The sequence below is a fragment of the Neoarius graeffei genome, chromosome 22 (genome assembly GCF_027579695.1).
Source record: "Neoarius graeffei isolate fNeoGra1 chromosome 22, fNeoGra1.pri, whole genome shotgun sequence".
NCBI classification, from domain to species: domain Eukaryota; kingdom Metazoa; phylum Chordata; class Actinopteri; order Siluriformes; family Ariidae; genus Neoarius; species Neoarius graeffei.
Genome location: NC_083590.1, coordinates 48,361,942 through 48,383,350, shown reverse-complemented (window position 1 = coordinate 48,383,350; position 21,409 = coordinate 48,361,942). Strand labels below are relative to the sequence as shown.

Below are 21,409 nucleotides of genomic sequence, written 5' to 3'. Positions count from 1 at the left end.
AATCAAAATATTTTGTCCTTTTTCCATATATAGTATATACAATAACTTCCATTTTGTGTGATAGAATATAATATCTATAATATGTGAGTAGTGGGGGTGGTGTAGTGGTTAGCGCTGTTGCCTCACAGCAAGAAGGTCCTGGGTTCGAGCCCCGGGGCCGGCAAGGGCCTTTCTGTGCGGAGTTTGCATGTTCTCCCCGTGTCCGCGTGGGTTTCCTCCGGGTGCTCCGGTTTCCCCCACAGTCCAAAGACATGCAGGTTAGGTTAACTGGTGACTCTAAATTGACCGTAGGTGTGAATGTGAGTGTGAATGGTTGTCTGTGTCTATGTGTCAGCCCTGTGATGACCTGGCGACTTGTCCAGGGTGTACCCCGCCTTTCGCCCGTAGTCAGCTGGGATAGGCTCCAGCTTGCCTGTGACCCTGTAGAAGGATAAAGCAGCTAGAGATAATGAGATGAATAATGTGAGTAGTTTTGAGCTAGAATGTAGCATATGATTTTAGTCTTTATTTTCATATCCCGCCTAAAAGTAAAATGAACTAAACTTTGAACTAGTTCAGAATTAAAACTGTGAACTATGAACGTGACCAGTTCACTTTTAACATGTTTGAACTGAACTTGAACTAGTTGAAAAAAAGTGTGAACTTGCACAACACTGGATAAAAGAGGTAGGTAGTTGCCTTTATATAGATCGTTATGTTTGTGTTATCCAGGCCCCTAAATATTTACATTTTTTAGGGCTGATCTTAAAAGGAGATGAGAGAGAGAGGGAGCATCTGAGGTTCTTGTACCAATTAGCATTAATTAACTTTTCTGAAAGTTGACCTTATAACCGGAGATCTGACCAAATTTATTAAGTAATTCTGTCAGGTTTGGAATACTAGAAGAGGGGTCGGAAATCTAAAGTAGCATATCATCAGCATATAGTGACACTTTGTTCTGACACCCTTCTCTGGATTCCTTTGATGCTGTTGGACATTCTCAGAGCAAGTGGTTCGATTACCACAGCAAAAAGAAGTGGTGACAGGGAGCGCCCCTGTCTTGTACCTTGCTGTAGCTTAAAAAAGATGACAGGTTATTGTTTGTGCGCACAGTGGCCAATGGAGACGAGTAGAGAGTTTCAATCCAGTATATAAATTTAGGACCAAAGCCACATTTTTTTTTTTAGAGTGTAGAAAAGGAAGTCCCATTCCACACAATCAAATGCTCTTTCCGCATCTAATGAAAGGATCACTTCTGGCATATTAGACGTGGAGGGACTATAAAGAATATTTGCAAGGTGTCTAATATTAAAAAAAGAATGTCAGTTCTTAATAAAACCAGTTTGGTCTGGTGAGATGATTTGTGGAAGGATTTTCTCCAAGTGTCTGGCCAGAATTTTAGCATCGGTATTCAAGAGTGAAACTGGTCGATAGGAGCTACATTCAAGGGTTTTTTTTTTTTTTAGAATTAATGAGATAATCACCTGAGGCTCAATGGGAGGCAAAGATTGGGACATGAAGGTCGGATATCCATCTGGGCCCGGGGACTTGCCATTCTGCATACTATTAATTGCCAAATCGATCTCACAGGTCATTATTGGCCCCTCCAGGTCAGCCACCATTTCCAGGTCTGTAGATGGGATACTCAATTCTTTAAAGAAATCCTCAATGGCTGTTGAGCTAGTAGATTGATTTGAGTAGTACAGTGACTGGTAAAATCTGTAAAAACACGCATTGATTTCTACATTATCTGTGTGCCTTATGCCGTGTTCATCGCATATTTCAGGGATAGCTTGGTTAGCTGCTTTCTGATGTAACTGGTGAGCCAAAAGCTTCCCAGCGTTCTCTCCATGTTCATAATAATTACATTGTTGTTTAGAGATCATATATTCAGTTTGCTGAGATACTAAGAGGTTATATTCTGTTTGTAGTAGCATTCGCTGTTTGAGCGATACTGACTTGGGGTTATGACGATGTGACAAGTCCAGCTCCAGTATCTGATCCGATAGCTGTTTGAGGCACTCATTCCTAACTCTCCTCTGGTGGGCACAAAATGAAATTATTTGGCCCCTTAAATATGCCTTCAGAGCCTCCCATACGGCTGATGGAGGCATTCCTGGTCTCCAATTAATACTAAGGAAGGATTCTATTTCAGACCTGATGTACTTCACTAAAGCTTCATTTGAAAGCAGCGCAGAGCTGTGGTCTAAGTTGGGAGAGAGAGCACGGTTTAAGTCTCCACCCAGAATAAGATGATGTGTAACCATATTTGGCAGTTTAGAAAAGAAGGACCTAAAAAACGTGGTCATCCCAGTTGGGTGTGTGGACGTTAGCTAAGATGACAGGGAGACCATATAGCTGGCCAACGACAATTATAAAATGCCCACCAGAGTCAGATTCCACGCTAGTGGCAGTAAACTGTGTATTTTTACTGATTACTATAGCTACACCCCTGGCTTTTGAGTTGAAGTTAGAGTGAAATGTCTGGCCCACCCATCCGCCCTTTAATCAACCATGGTCAGCGACATGAAGATGAGTTTCCTGAAGGAATACAATGTCGGTGTTAAGAGTTTTCAGACGAGTGAATACTTTTTAACATTTCACCAGATGATTAAGAGATTTAACATTCCAGCTCACTAATTTGACTAAGCAGCCACCATATATTGTTGTCAGCCATATGGAAGTGAGAGAGATGACATAACACATTTGAGTTTCCCCCAAATACAAAAAAAACGTGACAGTAAAATGTAGGGAAAAAAATAAGGTCTGGTCTGGCATTACCCTCTCTCTTTCTCTTTCATGTATCGTCATCATATGTCCAGCTTTGTGTCGTGTAGACATGCCCTCGTCTGAGGTCCCACTCGGAAGAGGCCCTCTTCTGAAGGTGGTCTATACAGGGGACAAGCGGTGATTGTGGTTGGCAGTCTGCTCAGGCTCCCCGCACTCACGCGCTGCACTGTCTGTTAGGCCCCACTTCTTCATAGAGGCTTTGAAGCAGCCAACCCCAGTGCGTAGGTGATTCAGGAGAGTCCATTGCCGGCGAGGTAGGTCTTCTCCTTCAGCGCCATCTCCAGGATCCTGGATGTAGTGGTGTATACATGTCTGACCTGCTGACTCCCATTCCTTCTTCCATGCCACCACCAGCCAGGCTTTAGTTGACAGGTCCTCCGGGATAGAAGTGAGCATCTCTTGGGCCGCCAAGTTGTACGGGTGGCGGGACTTGAGTCTGCTTGGAGGTGTTGCCATGGTTGTGGTGTTATGAAGGAGGTGCCAATCATATTCCTGGGCTTTCCTTGCTAGGGTGAGGGTGGCAGCCTCTCACCGTAGGCTGGCTGGCGCAATTCCTGCTAGGACTGGCAGGTAGGACATGGGGGTGGGTTTCAAGCAGCCTGTTATGATCCTCAGGGTGTTGTTAATGGCCGCATCCACCATCTTGGTGTGTGGGCTTCTGCTCCAGGTTGGGGCACAGTACTCGGCAGCAGAAAAGACGAGGGCTTGTGTGGAGATACGTAATACCTTTGCGGAGGCACCCCAGGTTGTACCAGCGAGGCGACGGATAAGTGAGACCCTTGAGGTTACTTTGGCCCTCACTTCCTCGAGATGTTTATACGACAAAGTCCTGTCCAGGCGTACGCCAAGGTACTTTGGGGCCTGTTGGAACTCCAGGGGTTTGCTGTTCACCGAAATCTCCAGCTTCCTTGTTGCAGAGGTGGAATGCTGCGGACACCGTCTTCCCAATGCTGAGCTGCAGGCGCCAGCTGCGAAGGTAGGCAGCCAAGATGCCCATGTCCTGGTTTAGGCCCTCTTCCACCACCTTCCATGTTGGTTGTTGCAGCATAATGGCTAGGTCGTCTGCATACCCATACCTTCTGGATGTTGTTGCAGGTAGGTCAAGGATGTATATATTGAAGAGCATTGGTGAAAGAACAGACCCTTGTGGGACCCCGTTTCTCAGCCTCCTAAGCCTGCTACACTGGCCATCACTGGTCTGGAGGATGAAGCTGCGGTTTGACAGCATCTCCATGATGAAATTGACCATATGACAGTCTGGGATGGTTCTCAGCAGCTTCAGGTGGAGTCCGCGGTGCCACACGGTGTCATAGGTGGCAGTCAGGTCCAGTAGGACAACCCCTGTTTTTGCTTTGGCCTGGAAGCTGTCCTCAAGGTCTTGCGTGAGCAGGGTTACTCGGTCCACCATTGACCTGCCCCAACGGAAATCTGCCTGTTCCCTCAGAAGCTGTGGGTCTACTACAGGTTCAATACGGCTGTGAATCATCCTCTCCAAGATTTTAAAAGGAACGCAGAGCAGCGAGATTGGCCTGTAGGCCTTGGGGTCATCCGGGGGTTTGTTGGGTTTCAACAGGGCTATGACAGCCACCCGTCTCCATGTCCTTGGGAGTTTGGACTTTTGGAGGCATGCCGAGAAGAATGCGCACAACCAGGCGGATGTTGTTTCGCTCTGGTGGATCACAAACTCTGGATGGATGTTGTCGGGGCCTGGTGCCTTGCCTTGTTTGAGTTTGGATATGGCATCCCTGAGCTCGGTTGATGTAAATTTCCCTGACAGATTGGCATTAACACTGGCTGCCCTGGAGAGGGCGGATACCTCGCGAGATGTTAAGCGGGCAAAGTCTATCTGCACCTGGGAAGCGGCCATTTTTTAGGAGTTGGGCTGCGATGGCGTTTGCTGTCACCGGGCACTTGGGGGATGTTGTACTTCTACCTGAGAGCTGATTAATGGTCTGCCACGCCTTACGGCTGGAATGGGTGAAGTCAATCGACTCGACGACCTCCATCCATCTGGCCCTGCGGGTGACATCCAGCTTCTCAAGAAGTGCCGTTGCTGTTGCATCCACTTCAGCTCTTGATCCAGCCTGCTGGTGGGCTCGCAGGAGGTGGTTACACTCTTCGTCCCAACCTGGGATGTTTTTGTTACAGCCTCGTGGGATAGATTTTTTCGCTGCCCCTATCAGCACTTCGCAGTAGACCGCGTATGCGGCATCTACATCAAGAGTGTCTGGGTCCGGAAGACTGGTGGATGTTCTCTCAGTCTCTGCAGCAAATGCATGCCAGTTGGCCTTCCGGAAATTCCACCTCCCAACAGGTTTCCCCGAGACCGGCTGCACCAGTGATGGAATTCCGATGACAGACGGTCGGTGGTGCGATTGGGGGAACCTGTCAATGACCCTTCTCTCTGGCATTGGGTCATTACTGTGGAACCCAGCAAAGGCGAGGTCTGGGTTGGTGAATGTGTTCCATCTGGAGGAGTAGAAGGTTGGTGGTTCTTTGGGGTCAAACAGGAGCCGGGCATTGGCAGTGGAGGCCCACTCACTGTGTCTCACCGTCTGGTGTTGTATGGGTGTAACCCCAATCGGTGTTCTGGCAGTTGAAATCCCTGGTGTAGATGGCAGGTGCCGGGGCAATCGGGAGGTCTGATGTGGACAGTACTGATGGTGAGGGCTTGTACACATTCACAACCGTTGTTGTCTGTATCCTCGTGAACATCCACTCGAGGCTGGAGCCTGGTGGTGATTGGCCTGTGGCTGTCCAGCTGAGGTCAGACCTAACAAAGGTGGCCATTCCATGCTGCCTACTGAGGATGGAGCCGGCGAGGTGGAACCCGGGCAACCTGAGGAAGTCTGCTTTTTCACAGTGTGTCTCCTGAAGGAGGACGGCTGTGACTTTGTGGGAGTCGGCAAGGTGGCGTATGATGTCCAGTTTGGCAATGGTGAGGCCCTTGACATTCAGCTGAAACACTGACAGATCCTGACGCTTGATGGTCAGGATAGCCGCCCGCCCTGACATGCGCTTGCGTCCCCCCGACCTCTTGCGCCCTGGTCTGGCAGCGTGACGATTTGGTGGCGACATTAGTTTCATGAGCTGGTCTTTCACCATTTCTCATTACTTGCAGGAGAGGCCGTGTGGAGGCTGTCGTCTTCTCTCCCCTACCCTCAACATATGCACGAACATGCAAACCCCAAAACCCCTTGCCTAAATATCCACACATTGTGTTTTACTTGGGTAGCTTGTACTTTAAGCCAACATGAGCTCCTGCTCAACCCAACTTGAACAAGTAATGAAGAAAACAAAAGCAACAAAGTTATCATCATCTTAGTACTCAACAAGGAACAAAGGAAAATGGGAATAAACCTGCAGTACTGCATTGTTAAGTGATTGATAAAATATAATAATGAACCACATTAAATTTTTTAGATCACAAAATTCAACCATCAGTCAAAACTGAATGGAGCTTAAACTGTAAACTTCCCTATATTTCCTAAACATTCGTATAAATTCAACCAGTCTCACCTGTGAGTATACCAGGTTCTTTTCAGAGACTTTAAATGATTTCCATCTAGATCAACACCTGAGCAAAATAAACATGATTTTGTCCATCCTTAGTGTTCCCTGTTATCCGTCGTCTTGGTGATGTGTTTCTTAATGCAGGCCATGGCTTTATCTGGATCCAAAAATTCCTTGTCCACTCCATTATAGGCGATATGGAGCTGGGCAGGAAAGAGGATGCCATAATGGACGTCTTGTTGATCTTGCAGTAATTTCCTGGCTTCCGTGAATGCAGCATGAGCCTTGGCGACCTTCATTGTGTAGTCCGGAAAGATGGCGATGGCTCGTCCCCTGTACCTGAGCAGGACTTGGCTGTGAGCACGGTGCAGCATCTCCACACAGTCCTGATAACAATGTAGCTTCGCAACAATCACTCGTAGCTTTCCGCTGGCATTCTTTGGCATAGGGTTCCAATGCGAGTGATCAACGACAATGTCCTTTTGCAGTTTAAGCACCTCAGACAATAATTTAGACGCTGACTCTGTGGAGCTAGACCCAGGCTCCTCTGCAGGCCCCAGGATTCGGATGTTACACCTGTGTATCCTCCCCTCCATGTCTTCGCATTTATCTTTTACCTCCCCCAGTTCTTTCGTCAGGGTGGATATAGTAGTTTGAAGCTCTGCCACTTCATCCAACTATGACGATATGCCACCCTCCATGTCCTTAATAGCAGACTTCATTTGCTCAATTTTGCTTCGTGCTAGCATGACGTTGTTGGCTAGCTTGGCTCTGACTGTCTGATGGCCAAACTCATCAGAGAGGGAGTTTTTCAGCTCCATTCTAAAGACAGCAGCAGTATCAGCTTGTAGGCCCAAAAGGATCCAAGCTTTCAGGTCTTCCATGTTGATTTCCTCTGTGTCTTTGCAGGGGGAGGCAGGTGTGCAACTCCGGTCTGTAGATGTACTCCGTGCCGAGGAGATGTCAGGCCTGATGGTCCGTTGTACTTGAATTTGCGGAATCTCGAAGCCATTACAGGCATAAAAAAAAAATCATATCTCTGACACACAGTGTACTTAATTATCACACTGGCTTTCTGCAGCAAAGATTATCAAAAAGTGTTGCTTTTATTTTTGAAAAAAATGCAGCAGTTGAGCAGGAGCTCTGCAACACGTCTTACTCCATTGCTTGCTCACTAGCGCTCCAAAACATGTTATTTTGACCAAAAGGTTAAGCTTTCCGGTGACCTTGACCTCCACCTTAACCTGATTTACCCCCCAAATTCAATCAGGTAATCTACGGACCATTGCCAACCTTCCCTGAAAATTTTAAGTCAATCGGTGCAACCGTCTAGACGCTAAATTGTTAACAGACACACAAACAAGGTCAAAGGTCATGATGCCAAATGAAAGCCCATATATGACTTTCTATATGTTGATAACGATAAACATCTCTGTAACCGTTTTCGAGTAATAATGGAAAATATGCAAATTTTAGCAATGACCTTGACCCCCCTGACACTTGACTCCCAACCGCTAAGAAAACTACGAGAGAGATCCCATCATGCAGCATATCAGTGGAAGCAGAATTGAAAGATGAACATTTTGGAATTGGTTTGAAGTAAATATGAAGGAAGATATCACAAAAAAAGGTTTTGACCTTTTTGGTGACCTTGACCAGATGACCCTCAAACTGTTGGAGGTTCTATTTGAGACCAATGCCTATCTATCTTGAAAGTTTCATGAAGATTGGTCCAGCCGTTTTCCTGTAATGTTGCTAACAAAGAAACCACACCGAAAACAATACCTCGCCCCCTGGTGGACTCCATCCTGGGTGAGGTAAAGATGTAAATATACTACAAGGCAAAAAGTGTGTTGGAGCCTGACCAGACCATGACCTGCATATATGGGTCTTCTCCAGACTGTTGCTACAAGTTTGGAGGCATATGATTGTCTAGGTCCCCCCCCCCCCCCCCCCCTTAACTGGAACCCAAGCCTCTTCCACCATAAAGCAAGCTCCATGAAGACATGGTGTACCAATGTTTGAGTAAAATGTGAACTCAACCCCCATCCGCCCCTGAACATCTTTGGGATGTTCTGAAAAGCTGACTGCACCCCAAACTTCACTAATGCTCTTGTGGATGAATGAGCAAAGGGGGGTTGCGTGGTCATGTGTCTACAAATGATGGTGGTGTAGTGGTTAGCACTGTTGCCTCACAGGCAGAAGGTTCTGGGTTTGAGCCCAGTGGCTGACAGGGGCCTTTCTGGGCGGAGCTTGCATTTTCTCCCCGTGTCTGTGTGGGTTTCCTCCAGGTGCTTCGGTTTCCCCCACAGTCCAAAGACATGCAGGTTAGGTTAACATGGGGCAGCCTTAGACTGAAATGCCCTTGAGCAAGGCACCTTGACCCCCAATTGCTCCCCGGGCGCTGTAGCATAACTGCTCACTGCTCTGGGTATATGTACTTGTGTGTGTTCACTGCTTCAGATAGGATTTAATGCAGAGGAAGAATTTCACTGTGTGCTTAAGTCTATGCTTGAGTTTACATGTGACAAATAAAGGCTTTTTCTTCTAAAACCAAAACAGTTTCCATCAGGTGTGTCTCTAAAGTTGGGTGTGGCCCAGGCTGAGGGAAAGTGGTTTGTGTGTGGCCTGCACATGCAAATAATCTAGAGAATGGAACATTACCAGCATGGAAATGACAGCATGGCAAAGAAAACATTTCTTAAATGTAAGACTCTGAATGTAGTAGGTGTTGGTAGGAATATTCTTTTGGATTATGGGAAGTTACAGTAAGTACTTCCCATAATGCATATACATTTACTTGTACTTCTTTTTATTTTTGGAAACATGACTTTAACTTCACTACATTTGTAAGACAAATATCGTACTTTTCACTCTACTACATTTCTATCAAGGTCCTCGTTACTATGAAACAGCTTTGAAAGTGAATGTTTTTTTTCTTTTCTAAAATGCGATGGTTTTATCACAGATGACGCTGAGATAGCCGATCAGTAATCACTAGAATCGCATCATGTCCATAGGCTGGATAAAATCAAATTGACTTCTCAAGAAGGTTATTTGACCACAATCAGTTGATGGCCAAATGGAAGGAGGCAGTTCTTCTGGGGAACGCACACACCCATGGCCCATGAACCCATGTTTCAGTTTTCTGAAAAGATTAAAGATTCGTTTCATTTTAAACGTTTGCTTTGTTTGCCTAAAACGAACCACATCATGGTCTACAAATACTCGCCGTCCAACCTGTGGAAGCAGATTGAGGAACGTAAACATTTTATTCCAAGAGAAAGCTTGCAGTGAAGTTGTCTGTGCTTTTAGAGCTAGCGATAACGTTGCAATAGCTATGCAGTCTGGATAGTCAAATGACTTTCTATGGATTTGCCCACCAAGTTGCCGTAGCCTTGTCCACGGCTAACGTTATCACATAGCTAGTTAACTTGGACACTGTTAGTTAGCATGAAAAAAAACAGAGTTACGCTAACATAACGTTAACTTATCTGAAGTCCTTTCAGAAATACTTTTTAGCATAATCTTGTTAAATAAACAATGTAGAAATCTTTCTTTTCGAGTAACGCTAGCTACCCAATATGATTTCAAGTTTGAAAAGAGTTTGCTAGCATGTCAGGTGGAGCTTCACTGACTAGCTAGCTTAACATTAAACCACCATGACGGCACAGCATGTGTTCATTTTATAAATCCAGTTGGTTCCTTCAGAGGCGTTAGGTATTATAAGCGTTGTGGCAATGATACAACAATGCATTGACAAAAAATGTACTTTTAATACTTAAGTATTTTTCAAAGCAACTACTTCAGTATTTTAACTGAAGTAAAAAATTTGACTGGACAACTTTCACTTGTATCGGAGTAACATTTGACCAATGGAATCTGTACTTTGACTTAAGTAATGAAGTTGGGTACTTTGTTCACATCTGGAATGCACCAATGTCATTGCCATAAGATCCTTCATGTTTGAGTCCATTGCTGCAGATACACTGAATGATCTAGGTTTCTACAGCCAGGAAAATATCCTTCCCTCTCCAATTAAGAAGATATACTCTCACTGGCCACTTTATTAGGAACACTGCACTCATCCTGAGAAGGACACCCTTTCGCTTTCAGAGCAACCTCACTTCTTCATGGCATAGATTCCACAAGGAGACGGAAGCGTTCCTCTTGGATTCTAGTCCATGTTGACATGAATATATCACCATTGCTACAGATGTGTCAGATACATGCTCAGATATAATCCAATTTTTAATAAGTCCTGCTGAGAAAATGTGAAGTATGAATTTAATTTCAACGCTTCTATGATAATGTGACATTCAGAGGCTAAAATAATGAAACAAGGAAAATAAGATCAACTGTGAGCTACCGCTCACTTACGTATCCCCCCGCTCTCGCTTATATCAGAACGCAAGCAATCGAAGGAATAGGACACTTATTATTATGAATGTTGACTTCAACAAATAATTAACCCTAAAACAAGTAAGTAAAGAGCAGTGTCTCTCCCCAGGGATTTCAAATAGCATCCTGCTAAACTGTCATTTTGAAATAGCATATTGCTTCTTGAAATAGTGTCAAAATCCATGCTGTATGTTTCGTAAATGCATTCAGTTGGTAAACAGGAAGTTGATGTGCAATAGACCTGAAAATGGTATACATGGTATAGAACCCCAAGCTGAGGCGCGGTACCAAATATCAAGCAGTTGTGACTTGTAGTTGCTGAGAAAAATGTCACAAAATTTTGTAAATCCACGCTATATGTTTTGTAAATACATTGTCGGAAAACAGGAAGTTGATGTGCAACAGACCTGAAAATGGTATACACGGTATAGAACCCCAAGCTGAAGTTTGGTACCAAGTACCAAGTGGCTATGATTTGTGGTTGCTGAGAAAGAGGGTGTTTTGGATGGCTGGATGGACGAACAGAGGTGTAAAACCCTTCCTTTGGAGCGGGGGTATAAAAATAAAGAAATGTTCAGACTGACATGTAAAGGTCTACTCGAACAAAATTCTTGAAAATAAAGAAAATGCCCTGATATTAATTCCACATATAATCCTAATTCAGCTACAGTTAATTGTATGGGATCTGAGGATACTAATTGTTGCAGATTTGCAATTAGAATTTTTGTCCATTCTTGCTTGATACAAGGCTTCAGCTGCTCAACAGTCTGTGGTTGCTGTCATCTGAGTCTCCTCTACATGATGCATCATACATTCTCAATAGGAGAGAGAGCCCAACTTTTCTGGAAGTGGGGTTTGTAATGGCGATTTAACACTTTTGTTTATTAAAAGAGAAAGAAAATATAACAGTGATTTATTATATAAAATAATTAATTACCAAAATTAAAGATATGAAGTATTTAGTTCTCAGAAACCCTTCGGCCTTAGATCTTAGGTAGGGTTTACATTAGACTGTATCAGCGGATCATCAGATTAACGTTTTTAAAACGATTAACATGCACACAGCAACACCAATACACGATTCGCCTGCACACAGCAACGCCAATACACGGATATGCTCGGCTCCGCAGGCATCCTGCGCTCCAAATCACTCCGCCCTGAACAGCGAGTGCCCTCTGGAGGGTGCGCACTCCGGCCCTGCGCAGCTCGCAGAGCGCGCGAGTGAAGCGCACGAGCAGTGATTCGGGACTGAGCCGCTGTGTGTGTGATCTCAGTGCATATCAGGCATGCGCGTCACTTACCACTTGCAAGTGGAAGGATGGCAAGCCTAAAGACAATCATAACTACACAATGGGCAGTATTTGCATCAGTATTTGCAGTATTTTCATACTTTTATACTCTTTAATGAAAGGTGATACAAGGCGGAAGTCCGCGCCGTTTTTCAGCAGTCGCGTCACATGACCAACGCCAGCGAATCAGGAAGGTGGATGTCACAGTGACGTTGTCCAATGACGACGCCAGCTAGAGCTCAGCACAGCGTATCCGCGTATTCTCAATGTTTACACAGCACCGGACCAGACACGATCTGGATTGAATACGTGGACGCTGGCGGATTCCCGTTTCCAGGCGTTTTAATGTAAACGGACAGTGCATCCGCGAAGAAAACGAGACAGATACGGTCTAATGTAAACTTGGCCTTAGTGTTCCCCCACTGACTCAAGATCATTTGAAATTGGTCTTTATGAGAATTGCAGCAGCTTCTGGATGACTTTAGAGTGCTTCCTTCCCACTGGGGGGCAGCAAAGGACAGGGCATTAAGGTACTTCATCTACTCTTATTGTTTACACATGCACACACTGGACCTGCCAAAAGTTTGGACACACTTTCTAATTCAGTGTTGTTTCCTTATTTTTATTCATTAAACGTGACTTCATGTCATAAAGTGATGATAGATGTTGTTTCTCTTTACTTAGTTGAACAATTCTTGACAATATGGATTACTACAGTTGTGGAATAGGGCTATTTACTGTATTTTTATTATTTACTATTTACTGTTTGATAGTTACGGTAGCACAGTGGTGTAGTGGTTAGCACTGTCGCCTCACAGCAAGAAGGTCCTGGGTTCGAGCTCAGTGGCTGACGAGGGCCTTTCTGCGTGGAGTTTGCATGTTCTCTCCGTGTCTGCGTGGGTTTCCTCCAGGTACTCCGGTTTCCCCCACAGTCCAAACACATGCAGGTTAGGTTAACTGGTGGCTCTAAATTGACTGTAGGTGTGAATGTGAATGGTTGTTTGTCTCTATGTATCAGTCCTGCGATGACCTGATGACTTGTCTAGGGTGTACCCCGCCTCTCGCCCATAGTCAGCTGGCATAGGCTCCAGCTTGCTTGCGACCCTGCATAGGATAAGTGGTTGGTCAGCCTCTTTTCCTTTTCCCTTGAGAGTTCCATGAAAGGGCTTGTCTTGTGGTGCTGGAAACAGGGTTTTGGAGGGTGTGGCTAATACATCACCAACATCTCTGTTGGAGCTTCTCTTCAACTTTTGACAAGGCACACCTGTTAATTGAAAACCATTCCAGGTAATGACCTCATGAAGCTGGTTAAGATAATGCCAATAGTGTGCAAAGTGTCATCAAGGTAAACGGTGGCTACTTTGAAGAATCTAAAATATGAAACATATATTTTAACACAATTTGTTTACCACATAATTCTATGTACATTACACATTATTTCATAATATTCATGTCCTTGATGAAAAACCTACAGTTGTGGTCAGAAGTTTACATACAGTGACCTGAATGTCATCTTGGATATGAACGTCATGGCAGTATTTGGGCTTTCAGTCATTTCTTTGAACTGTTCTTTTTCTGTGGCAGAATGATTGTACAGCATACAGCTTTAATAAAAAAAAAACACTAGAATTTGGTGCACAATTTTTAATTTTCTTTAGGTTTTCTGAAATCAACACAGGGTCAAAATTATACATGCATTACATGGTCAAAAATGTACATATGGTCACTTAGATTATTAATTCAGAGGTGCTGAAACTTCTAAAATGTCTCTTATCTTGCCAAGGCCGAGGTCTCTTAACTTCCTGTTAGTGATCATGATTGACTACAGCTGGTAGCTTCTCTGTGCCTTCATAAAAAGGGTTTATTTACAGCACTCATTGGATTGACCAACACACAGTAAAATGGGACAGTCCAAGGAGCTCAGTGCAGATCTGAGAAAGAGGATCACAGATGTACACAACTCCAGAATGTCTCTTGGAGCCATTTCTAAACAACTGCAAATTCCATGATCAGTTCAAACAATTGTATCCAAGTTATTGTGAGGTGTAGTCACTTTGCCAATTCACTTTGCTTAAGAAAACCCAAACTGTCACCCTCAGTTGAAAGGAAATTGGTTTAGATGGTTAGGAACAACCGGGGAACCACCATGAACTGCCCTGCCATGAACTGGAAGCTGATGAACACCATGAACTGCCCTGCCATGAACCGGAAGCTGATGGATCACTGTCTACAGTTCAGATCACCATGGACTAAGAGGCTGCCATCCAAGAAATAACCCCCTGCTCCAAAATTGACACCTTCAAGCTTAACTAAAGTTTGAAGCTGACCACACAGACAAAGAAAAAAAGCCTTCTGGAGGAAAGCTGTGTGGTCAGATGAGACAAAGATTGAGTTGTGTGGCCACAATGACCATGATGTACAGAGAGACACTGTATGTTGGGGTTCACCCAGGAAGAGACCCCGAGATTCCTTCATGAGCCCCCTCGGATCCGGGACGAATGATAGAACGAGAGAAACAGACAAGGGAACACCTGAGTTGTTCACATGCCGGTTTATTCGCACAGTCACTTCGTCAAAGATGAAAGATTACAAACACCTTTTATAACAAATCATAATCTCTCCAAACGTCTATTGTGTCTGTCAAATGTGTGTGTGTTTGTATGTGACCTCAGAGAGGGGTGTGTATGTGTGTGTGTGTGTGTGTCTGTCTATGGGTGTGAGTGAGTGACATCATTTTGATATGTGTCTATGTGCTAGGTCAGCAAATCACATCTTAATTCCATATGTATGTGTGTGTGAATGAAACCTTCAATCATAAGCAAAATAATATTTCAGCAATTTGACAATGTTTTAAACAAAGACTATGTTTGGTCTAACAAAGAAGTGTTCTTCTCCACTGGACGAAGGTCAGGCTACACAGGAACAGTTTAAAATCACTGCCATAGTATATGCAATAGTCCAAAATAATAAAGGCTCTAAAAAGCTCTAAAATATACTATAAAAAGCTCTAAAATATACTATAAGTAATATATACTATAATATATACTATAAAAATATAATATAAGAGTCTTAACTCTTTGTTCAGCAATAAGGCTACCATTACATCCAACATTAAAGTGTGTGTGTGGGTCGATCTGACACTAAAACAGACCTTGGTGGGTCCTTCAGACACTTCTCTGTTCAAAATACACATTTCATAAACAAAATGTTCCCAAACAATGTCCAGCCGAGACAGAAGGTCATTTTTAACTGAACCTTAAGTTAACTCTTAATTTTGTCACCATTTTAATAATAATACTTATAAGAATAATAAGAATAATACTTATATAACCCTAACAATCCCCCCCTTTGATAATAGTATCACTATTATCAAATCCTATTATCACCTCATGATCATATATGTGATTACATCGAGAATTAATCCTGAGTTAATCTTTGCCCTTCTTGACGTATATTGGTGCTCAGAGGGCGGGCATGCCCAATCTCAGCCCTCGTCCCACCTCACCGGAGCTTAGAGAAACTCAAAACCTCTTAATTCCCAGATACACGCTACTTCCTTCAGAGTAATTTGTTCTAAAACAGTGAGGGGAAAAAATTAAATTAGAAGGCATATCGACCTATAGTGAGAACAGAGTCCTGTAAGAATACAGAGTTTCAGAGCATAGAGATGTGTAATAATAGTAGAAAACGGCATCAGATGAAAGACATAACACATTCGTGTGGTGTGCGCTTGTGCAGTCCAGTTAGCGAAGTTAGTCCAGAAGATGTTGTCTCGAAGTCCAGCTCGAGCGGGTAACCCTGCTCCGAGCAATGAAGTCCAGCTCGAGCGGGTAACCCTGCCCCGAGCAATGAAGTGGTCCAGAAGGCTCGGGCGGGTAGCCCTGCCCCGAGCAAAGATGAAGCAGTCACGAAGGCTCGGGCGGGTAGCCCTGCCCCGAGCAACAATGAAGCCACGAAACCCGTGATGAGGACTGTCATGGTTGTAGTGAGGATGATTGGTTCCAAATGGGGCGCAAGATCTCTTCCCCTCTTTGTTCACAACATCTTGAGGATTCTCAGTCGAATCTGTGCAGAGCTCAGAAATGGAGAGAGAGAGAAAACTGGCCAGAGGGAGACTAGATAGGGACACAAAAAGCGTTAATAGCAGCAAACTTATTATAACACAACTTTGTTATGGAGCCTTCTTCAATCGAGTGGCATGGATCCACTGTGGAAAAAGATCAGTTAAAACAGCAGCAAAAGTAATGGCGACTATGTCTGCAGGCCCATTATATCGTTTTCCCAATTGTCCAAATCATTACTTTAAAAAATCACACCAGCACTTGTCTCCCACGTGAAAGGGGTGTGTGGTGGAGATAATACTGTATTATTGACCTTGGTACAAATTTTATGCAACTTATCTATAAGGGCTGCAGAATACTCACCCATATGCATTTTCAAGTCAGAGGTACCCGGAGCCGGAGTTCCCTTCTTCCAGGGGAAGTCTTTATTTCCAAAAATAATTTCTTGGTGTCACACGAATTTCAGCCAGAATGAATTATGGATTACAGAAGCAAACCTGTGTCCTGCATGACCTTAATTAATTTGTCTTTCAATGTTCTATTAGTACGTTCTACGATACCAGAGGATTGAGGAATGTGAAAACACCAGTTTAGTTTAGAGATACTTACAAAGGTTTTGTGTGACTTTTGAGGTAAAACAGGTACCCTTGTCTGAGTCTATGGCATTTGAAACCCCATAACTATAACAATAATTATTGATTTCTTATTATTTTATTGTTGTTATTTTATTGTTTGTTTTTCTTTTTTATTGTCCAGTGTTCTTAGGTACCTTGAAAGGCACTTATAAATAAAATGTATCATCATTATTATTATTATTATTATTATTATTATTATTATATCTACCGTAAGTATCAAAACGAGTAACTATCTTCGTGTTCTCTCGAGAACAGGGAAAAACTTCTACCCATTTAGAGAATTTGTCCACAATCAAGATGACAAAAATCAAATGAGAAAGAAAGAGCGTATGTCTCATGCAGAATATCAGGTTGATATTGATTGAACACACAGAATAACCACAGAGGTGTGATAATATTATAAATTATAAAACAAGAACCGTCTGAGGGTTTAGAACAAGAACCATCAACAAAGATCCCTAGAGACCCCTATTACTGATAAATTAATTTAATGGGTCTGTAAATTTTGCAACACCTGTTTAACTTGATGTGACGAGTGCAAGATCAATGGGTGAGACAAAAACCAATTTTTCCGCATCTAAAACCATCAAAGCACATGCGGAGACAGCCCCCAGACACACAGGTAAGCCTTGAGCAACAATGTCTAATGTTTTGGATAAAAACGCACAATGATGCATTTCCCCCCCCTCACGCTCCCCAGAGGCCGTGCCCCGGTGTCCACAGGCATAGAGGTGGAAGGGCTTGAAGTGACCCAGGGGCGGAACAAAGGGTGCTTCTGAGGGAGTGATAAGCGACCACCATAGCGTCAGTCCAGGTCAAAGGATGTTGCAGTGGAGGAGGTTTTGTGTCTAGAATGACAGCCTTGAGAAAGTTCAAAACTTCAAAAGTCCAAATACTTAAGTGTCCATACAATATTGCAGCTTGGTTCTGGAAACCTTAAAGCCCTTATGCACCAGATGTTGGAGCAGGCGCAAGTGTCAGTGTCTTGGCAGATTTCTGGTGACTCAGCAGACACCAGAACACACAGACCACAGAGTCCTGAGGGAGGGAGAAGGTCACAGAGCGCATTATGAATTACAGCTGAAAAAAAAAACAGCAGGAGAGTCAAATGAAACCTTGAGTCCAAACACTATCTCCTCATGTGCGTGGAAAAAAAGGCAGAACAGAGATCATTAATGGCAGGAACCTGTGATATTACAGAAGAAACAATCAATTCATACGTAAATCTTGTGTAAAGTGTCTCACCACGCCTTGCTCGAGAAGAGACTGTAGGATGACATGGATCCAGAGAGAGAGGTATTGCTTATTATAAACAGGATGCACATGAATAGTTTCATGTCAATTTAAGTTCCAGGTTGCAGTGCAACAAAATGCGGAAAGGTTCAAGGACAATGAATACTTATACAAGCCAATGTATCATAATCATGATAATTTATGAAGTTTTTTTCTTAATGGTTAAACAAAGATAAAACCAAGTCTCCGATTTATAAACAAAAAGTTATTCAAGTAAACGTTTGTTAACTGTTTCTTGCTGGGAAAAAAATTATAGTTAACTAAATACATTAAAAGCCTATCCATTCCATATCCTCTGTGGTTTTTAAAGGCAAAAGTATGGAGGTTTAAAACTCAGAAAACAGTTAATCAGAGCATTTCATATCAATAGTTCGAAATTAGGAGGAACATGGTTAAGCTTAGCCTCATAAGTAGCAATAAGTTTAAAGAAAGATAAGGAGATAAAAAAACAGGGCAAATTGAAATGACAATTTCACTGAATGTAATTTGAATGAAATTGAATAGCTGATAAGCACTCTTTTGTTGGATTCGATATGTGACAGAGACTGAAAATACATTTTTAATTCAATTAACAGTATTAATGGGAATGACAATTGGTTGTCTTGGACATTTTGACTTTATGTATATGGAATTTACCTAATAATATAAAGAGATTACTTATTAAATTTATTATTGTGAGAGAGTGCCAAAAATAATGATTTTCTCTGCCCATTGCAGATTTCTGTGTGTCCTTGCCTGCTATTCTTGCATGAGTTGTTTATATTATAGCTATCTGTAACAGTCTGGGAGTCTTTATCTCAATGCTGACTGAGAAAGAGACAGAGCATATTGCTACGGAACAATTATTCAAAATATTATTTATATTATAGGACGACAATTATTCAAAAAATGTCAAAAATGAAGTAAAAAGCGGGTTAGCTCGCTGTTGAACTAATTTCATGCTTCCCAGACAAGACAAGTCCACATTTCGCTAAAACGCGTCAGAAACAGGAGTCTATAGGATATTTAAAGGTTAGAATTACATATGATTAATAAAAATACCACTACACCAGCGGCGGTGAGAGCGCCGAATCCTAACCACTAGACCACCACACGATCAGTTTAAAATGTTTTAGATCAACATTAAACATGAGGTTAAACATTAAACTTTTCGGCATTTCCATTCACACGTAGGATAAATATATTTGATGCCTTTTATTATGCCTTTAAACAGGAAGTGGTATAATACTCGATATTTTAAAAATGATTCCTGATAAATATCTTCAAATCTGAAAGTGATATTTGATTTGGCTGAATTAATCAAACTCTAAGCCTTAAATATATTTCTTCTGTTTTTACCATGTCTGTTTAATTTAAGTGAATGTTTTAAAATGGTTTTTGTGTTGTATTTGCTTGTACAGTTATTTCATTATTTAAGGTCTGAATGCATAGAATTACTGCCCAAATCTGATGAGACGAGAGTTTTGCCCTAAAGAGCTGCTTTTTTTCTTTTATCCAGTGCGCATGCCCAGTTCACAAGCATCATGGGAACTGGAGTTCTAATGTTATTTTGCCGTCACATACTTCGTAATCTAGACATGAAACTGCATTAATAGCTGCACTATTAATTATTAAAACACATTAATAGTCTTATAGAGTGCTCGCGGACCTGTTCAGAGATCACCTCGCAGACCACTCGTGACTTTCCTGATAACTTTCCAGTTACAAGTTTCGGACTATCAACACACAATGAATATAAAATAAAATACAGATGATCTACTCACCAAACGCTGAAACTAATTGATTAAGAAGCAGATTTTTCCTCTGATGATGTTAAGGGAAGAGGATCTCTTCTCTTGGGTTTCTAACAGTGATGAGATTCACAAACGATTCGGATCTTCTTCGGGACGAAACATAAATGACTCGATCGAGCGAATCGATACAGACGCATCAACGGCATTTGTTGAGTTCATGCACACGTAATGGTTCGAGGAAAGTTCATACTTTAATTTCATGCAGCATGAAAGTGTGATTATTGTTTACAATTTGAAAACAGGAATACAAATAAGGTTTCCGTAGTTTCTGAAGAATCAAGAGGGAATCAAGTAAATTGATTCACACGCATACGAGTTTGTTCTAAAGAATCGATTCAGTGAAGCTTTCGCTGAGATTAAAATGCACAATATACAGAATGTCCGTATTTTATACGGATTTGATTCAATAAACATAGTATACGGGCGTACAAATAAAGTTATACGGATTCAAAAAAAAAACCTTCAATATTTATTTAGAGCTATAATCAATTCCCACAATGATAAAAGAGCACATAACATTTACACTTTGTAGTTTTTTTGTCAAACACTGAAGCTTTGTATTCATTCTTAAAGTTTATTGAATAAAAAGTACCTGGGATATATCATTGTTAATTATCATTCAAATTTTAGGTAAATCATTTTAATTTGCATCTTATAAGGACTTTATAAGGAAATAAGGACTTTGGAAGTTGGTTATACAGGTTGGATTGACCAAAGGTTTGACATTTATGCACACCAGGAACACAGTTCTGACTGTTCATGTCCAGAGTACTGATTTGTTGTTTCATTATTTTGTGCATATCCAGTAATGCCTTATATAAATGCTAAAACAATTAAAGATACATTACACAGCTCCCAGAGATTGCAAATACCTGGATGAGGATAAATCAAACTGAGCCGGCCAAATTGTCTAGAATTTGTGTAGAATGCTAAACCACAGCAATTCATCCAATCCCGTGGGTTTTTTCTCGGGGTCCGGGTACCTTAATACAATAATACAATTAATATAATACAATTAATATAATACAATTAATATAATACAATTTTTCCCCCCATGGTGGCTGCACGAAGGAATCAAAGATTAAAAGCGCGCTCTTCTCGTGACAGTTCTCCCCCTTGGAGCGTCTTCACGAGGCTTACCGTCCCGTAAACAAATCACGAGGTTTACCAGCCTAATCCCGTGGCTCTACTAGCCCCGTCTCGTCCCGTAAACAAGAGTCTAAAAGGTCTAATCTAATCTCTAAAAAGTCTACGAGGTTCCTTACGTCCCGTGCCTCCACACGAGGTTTACCTGAATTTACTGGGTCTCTTTTCTTTTTTGAAATTACTACCAACCAGGCGGAAGTCTAACCAATCAAATTATACATTAAATTTAAAATAATTTACTCACCTGGTTGGCAGTATCCCACTTCTGACACCAAATTGTTGGGGTTCACCCAGGAAGAGACCCCGAGATTCCTTCATGAGCCCCCTCGGATCCGGGACGAATGATAGAACGAGAGAAACAGACAAGGGAACACCTGAGTTGTTCACATGCCGGTTTATTCGCACAGTCACTTCGTCAAAGATGAAAGATTACAAACACCTTTTATAACAAATCATAATCTCTCCAAACGTCTATTGTGTCTGTCAAATGTGTGTGTGTTTGTATGTGA

General features: G+C 42.4%; 1 long non-coding RNA gene across 2 annotated transcripts; it reads right to left on the bottom strand.

The window, feature by feature from the left end:
• Positions 1-14,508: 14,508 nt before the first annotated feature.
• Positions 14,509-19,982, bottom strand: LOC132870910 (uncharacterized). Of its 2 annotated transcripts, none has more exons than XR_009651219.1 (2): positions 19,725-19,982; positions 14,509-17,970 (listed from the first exon to the last, which is right to left on the bottom strand). It is a non-coding gene; the product is annotated as an uncharacterized LOC132870910 (long non-coding RNA). The 2 variants fall into 2 exon arrangements; XR_009651220.1 differs by having other exon boundaries at positions 14,509-17,934.
• Positions 19,983-21,409: the final 1,427 nt, after the last annotated feature.